At 44.0% G+C, this 5,628-nt stretch overlaps 1 long non-coding RNA gene across 1 annotated transcript; it reads right to left on the reverse strand.

The window, feature by feature from the left end:
• Window positions 1-3,677: 3,677 nt before the first annotated feature.
• On the reverse strand, window positions 3,678-5,316 carry LOC135574580 (uncharacterized). The gene is made up of 3 exons (XR_010465464.1): window positions 5,222-5,316; window positions 4,856-4,908; window positions 3,678-4,614 (listed from the first exon to the last, which is right to left on the reverse strand). It is a non-coding gene; the product is annotated as an uncharacterized LOC135574580 (long non-coding RNA).
• Between the last annotated feature and the right edge of the window lie 312 nt (window positions 5,317-5,628).

Here is a 5,628-nt window from a genome sequence, read left to right on the forward strand (position 1 = left end):
CTTCTACACCTGCATTGCTTGCTGTTTGGGGCTTTAGGCTGGGTTTCTGCACAGCACTTTGAGACATCAGCTGATGTACTATTTTACTACTACTGATGTAATATTTTGTGATTCTTTCTTACCACTAAACCCTTATCATGTCTTATAACCACCAATACCTTTTGAACATCAGATCAGCAGTCACTCACAGCAGTCACTCACAGCAGTCACTCACAGCAGTCACTCACAGCAGTCACTCACAGCAGTCACTCACAGCAGTCACTCACAAGTCCGGCTTCAATTTCAACTTCCACTCATCTTCCCTTGGCTCTTCCTGTAATTCCGATCTCAGGCCATCTGAGTGTCATTCTGTAACCTCTGACCCCACAGGCCATCTGAGTGTCATTCTGTAACATCTGACCCCACAGGCCATCTGAGTGTCATTCTGTAACCTCTGACCCCACAGGTCATCTGAGTGTCATTCTGTAACCTCTGACCCCACAGGTCATCTGAGTGTCATTCTGTAACCTCTGACCCCACAGGCCATCTGAGTGTCACCTCTGACCCCACAGGTCAGTGTCATTCTGTAACCTCTGACCCCCAGGTCATCAGTGGTCATCTGAGTGTCATTCTGTAACCTCTGACCCCACAGGCCATCTGAGTGTCATTCTGTAACCTCTGACCCCACAGGCCATCTGAGTGTCATTCTGTAACCTCTGACCCCACAGGTCATCTGACTTATAACCTTCACATTCAGTCTACAATCCATAGAATTAGAATTATTACATCAAATATGTTCACCCCTTGTCTCTATGCCCACGCTGGCCCCCCCACCAACACCCCATTTGCCCATGCCATGTGTGTGTGTGTGTGTGTGTGTGTGTGTGTGTGTGTGTGTGTGTGTGTGTGTGTGTGTGTGTGTGTGTGTGTGTGTGTGTGTGGCTGTGTGTGTGTGTGTGTGTGTGTGTCTCTGTGTGTGTGTGTGTGTGTGTGTGTGTGTGTGTGTTCATAGCCCATGGTTTCCTGTTGTGTAAGTACCAGCACTCTTCCAGACTTCACCCCTTCTCAGAACACTGTGCCTTTCATGCAGTTTCTGTGTGTCTGTGTGTGTGTTCCCACACCTGTCCCCCCCTTGCGTGTGTAATCTGTACACCTGTCCTTTACAACTCACCTGGACGTCCCATAATACGACCCAGAGCCACGACGAATACCTTCACGCCTCGTTACCACGGCAACGTCATATCACCAGGAGTAACGGCTGTCTGTAGCTCTGGGGGGGGGTTTCCTCAAACTTTTACTGTTATAGAAATAGGGTGTCGTTTGGGATCTACTGATTCATGTTGTTAACCAATTCACCTTTAACTGCCTGCCAATCATTCCGGTGCTTTCCAGTCATGGCAGGTGTGTTTGTGTGTGTGTGTGTGCCTGTGTGTGTGTTTTGTGTGTGTGTGTGTGTGTGTGTGTTGCGTGTGTGTGTGTGTGTGTGTGCCTGTGTGTGTGTGTGTGCCTGTGTGTGTGTTTGTGTGTGTGTGTGTGTGTGCCTGTGTGTGTGTTGTGTGTGTGTGTGTGTGTGTGCGTGTGTGCGTGCGTGCGTGCATGCGTGTGTGTGTGTGCGTGTGTGTGTGCGTGCGTGTGTGCGTGTGTGTGCGTGCGTGTGTGTGTGTGTGCGTGCGTGTGTGTGTGTGTGTGATATCAAACGCTGTCTGAAGTCTGCAACATGCTCTTGCACAGTTAGCTCCAAGATGGTCACCAGGTCTGGGTGTGGTCTGAGGGGTGAGTGCAGCCGAGGACGATTGTGGTCAAGAGGGTGTGTGTGGTTTTCTAGTCAGGATGGGAGGGGCTGTGTTTGTTCACTTGATTTAATTTGACTTGTACAGGGGGGGGGGGGGGGGTGTTCTTGAATCATGGTGACATTTGGGCATTTTGAGGGAAAATGAACCTTCATATTTGTAGATATTTTTGTTATTTTAATGTGTTTGGGTACATCTTCCCATTCCTTATCAAATAATATGGTAGCTTAGTGGTGTTGAATTGTTACCATTATGTTAACGTTGTAGTAACACCAATGAGACATTTTAGGTCAATTTTTCTGAAATGGAGGTCACCAATCAATCCTTTAAAAAATATATTTACTAAAGTGATATGATTCATCATTTTTTTTTTTTTTTTTTTTTTTAAATAATTTTGCTCACAATGTTATTTCCCCTCTTTTAACACCAACTGACACTTAGACACCAAACTATCAATGGAATCCTCTGAGTGTCATTCTGTAACCTCTGACCCCACAGGCCATCTGAGTGTCATTCTGTAACCTCTGACCCCACAGGCCATCTGAGTGTCATTCTGTAACCTCTGACCCCACAGGTCATCTGAGTGTCATCTGAGTGTCATTCTGTAACCCCTGAACCCCACAGGCCATCTGAGTGTCATTCTGTAACCTCTGACCCCACAGGCCATCTGAGTGTCATTCTGTAACCTCTGACCCCACAGGCCATCTGAGTGTCATCTGAGTGTCATTCTGTAACCTCTGACCCCACAGGCCATCTGAGTGTCATTCTGTAACCTCTGACCCCACAGGTCATCTGAGTGTCATTATTATTCAACCATGCTGGTCATTTATGAACATTTGAACATCTTGGCCACGTTCTGTTATAATCTCCACCCGGCACAGCCAGAAGAGGACTGGCCACCCCACATATGCTCTCTCTAATTCTCTCTTTCTTTCTCTCTCTCGGAGGACCTGAGCCCTAGGACCGTGCCCCAGGACTACCTGACATGATGACTCCTTACTGTCCCCAGTCCACCTGACTGTGCTGCTGCTCCAGTTTCAACTGTTCTGCCTTATTATTATTCGACCATGCTGGTCATTTATGAACATTTGAACATCTTGGTCATGTTCTGTTATAATCTCCACCCGGCACAGCCAGAAGAGGACTGGCCACCCCACATAGCCTGGTTCCTCTCTAGGTTTCTTCCTAGGTTTAGGCCTTTCTAGGGAGTTTTTCCTAGCCACCGTGCTTTTACACCTGCATTGTTTGCTGTTTGGGGTTTTAGGCTGGGTTTCTGTACAGCACTTTGAGATATCAGCTGATGTACGAAGGGCTATATAAATAAATTTGATTTGATTTGATTTGTCATTCTGTAACCTCTGACCCCACAGGCCATCTGAGTGTCATTCTGTAACCTCTGACCCCACAGGCCATCTGAGTGTCATTCTGTAACCTCTGACCCCACAGGCCATCTGATTGTCATTCTGTAACCTCTGACCCCACAGGTCATCTGAGTGTCATCTGAGTGTCATTCTGTAACCTCTGACCCCACAGGTCATCTGAGTGTCATCTGAGTGTCATTCTGTAACCTCTGACCCCACAGGTCATCTGAGTGTCATTCTGTAACCTCTGACCCCACAGGTCATCTGAGTGTCATTCTGTAACCTCTGACCCCACAGGCCATCTGAGTGTCATTCTGTAACCTCTGACCCCACAGGCCATCTGAGTGTCATTCTGTAACCTCTGACCCCACAGGCCATCTGAGTGTCATTCTGTAACCTCTGACCCCACAGGCCATCTGAGTGTCATTCTGTAACCTCTGACCCCACAGGAGAGAATGCTGAATGATTTCCAAGGTGGTAACACCAATGACGTTCAACTGAGGGACACATTATACTTGTAAAGAAAATGTATTTATTAATAGCCTTCTTTGTTTTTATTGATCTATATTCAGTGTCTTCAGAAAATATTCATACCCTTTGACCTTTCCCACGTGTTGTCGTGTTGTTGTGTTGTTGTGTTGTTGTGTTACAGCCTGAACTTGAAATGGATTAAAATTTAGATTTTGAGATCTTTAAAATTGAAAATTAAAATTAAAATTGAAAATTGAGATTTGGTTTTAGACATTTTTTATTTATTTTATTTTTTACAAATGAATTACAAATTAAAAGCTGATATGTCTTGAGTCAATATGTATTCAATAAGTGTAGTGGCTGTGACACACACAGTTACAACAAAGATACAGGCGTCCTTCCTAACCAAGTTGCTGGAGAGGAGGGAAACCACTCGGGATTTCACCATGAGGCCAATGGGGACTTTAAAACTGTTAGAGTTGAATGGCTGTGATAGGAGAACACTGAGGATGGATCAATAACATTGTAGTTACTCCACAACACCAACCTAAATGACAGAGTTGAATGGCTGTGATAGGAGAACACTGAGGATGGATCAATAACATTGTAGTTACTCCACAATACTAACCTAAAGGACAGAGGGAAAAGAAGAAAGGCTGAACAGAATAACAAATATGACAAAACATGGATCCTGTTTGCAATATATTAAAACTGCAAAATATAAAATTAATAAATAAAATAATAAAATAAAAATAAAATAAAAATAATTCAACTTTATGTCAAGAATACAAAGAGTTATGCTTGGGGTAAATCCAACACATCACTGAGTATTTTCATATTTTCAAGGTTGTGGCTGCATCATGTTATGCTTGTCATCGGCAAGGACTAAGGAGTTGTTTAGGATAAAAAATAAAGGATATAGGACTAAGCGCAGGCCAAATCCTAGAGGAAAACCTGGTTCAGTTTGCTTTCCACCAGACACAGATGAATTCACCTTACAGCAGGACAATAACCTAAAACACAAGGCCAAATATACACTGGAATTGCTTACCAAGACGACAGTCAATGTTCCTGAGTGGCCTAGTTACAGTTTTGACTTAACTCAGCTTGAAACTCTATGATAAGACTTCAACATGGTTGTCTAGCTGATGATCTATGATCAACAACCAACTTGACAGAGCTTGAATATATATTTTTAAGAATAATGTGCAAATATATATATAATATAATCGAGTTGTGCAAATGGAAATGTACCAGAAAGACGGCTCTCCGTTCTACTTCCTGGTTCCATGCTGACCACTTCCTTCCTGGACAGGAAACAGGGTGGCAGAGGGGTCAATCGCTGCCAAAGGTGATTCTAACATGTATTGACTCAGGAGTGTGAATATTTATTTCCATTTTTTACAACTTTCATTTACAACATTAACAATGTCTACACTGTATTTCTGATTAATTTGATGTTATTTTAATGGACAAAAAAATGTGCTTTTCTTTCAAAAACAGGGACATTTCTCTTAGTGACCCCAAACTGTCGAACGTCAGTGTACATATATATTGCCAAATAGATAATAAACAAAAGTGAAATAAACAATCAAAATGAACAGTAAATATTACACTCACAAAAGTTGTTCCACAAAACTGTTTCACTTGCAGATTCTGTACAAGATCGTGTTCTATAACACACACTATCCTTCAGCGCGGTCTCGGTTCTACAATCCCACAGACCCTAATCTCTCTGAGCTGCTGTTCTTCCACTACACACCACGTCCCCCTCACAGACACACACACACACACACACACACACACCATGATCCCCCTCACACACACACACAACTCCCCCATTGAAAAACAGACACAGTGAAAACCACAGGCTGCCTGTGTAGTTATCAGACCCTTATCTCTCTGAGCTGCTGTTCTTCCACTGCCACACCACGACCCCCCTCACACACACACACACACACCACGACCCCCCCTCACACACACACACACACCACGACCCCCCTCACACACACACACACACACACACA

Source organism: Oncorhynchus nerka, linkage group LG13, assembly GCF_034236695.1.
Source record: "Oncorhynchus nerka isolate Pitt River linkage group LG13, Oner_Uvic_2.0, whole genome shotgun sequence".
Taxonomy (NCBI): Eukaryota; Metazoa; Chordata; class Actinopteri; order Salmoniformes; family Salmonidae; genus Oncorhynchus; species Oncorhynchus nerka.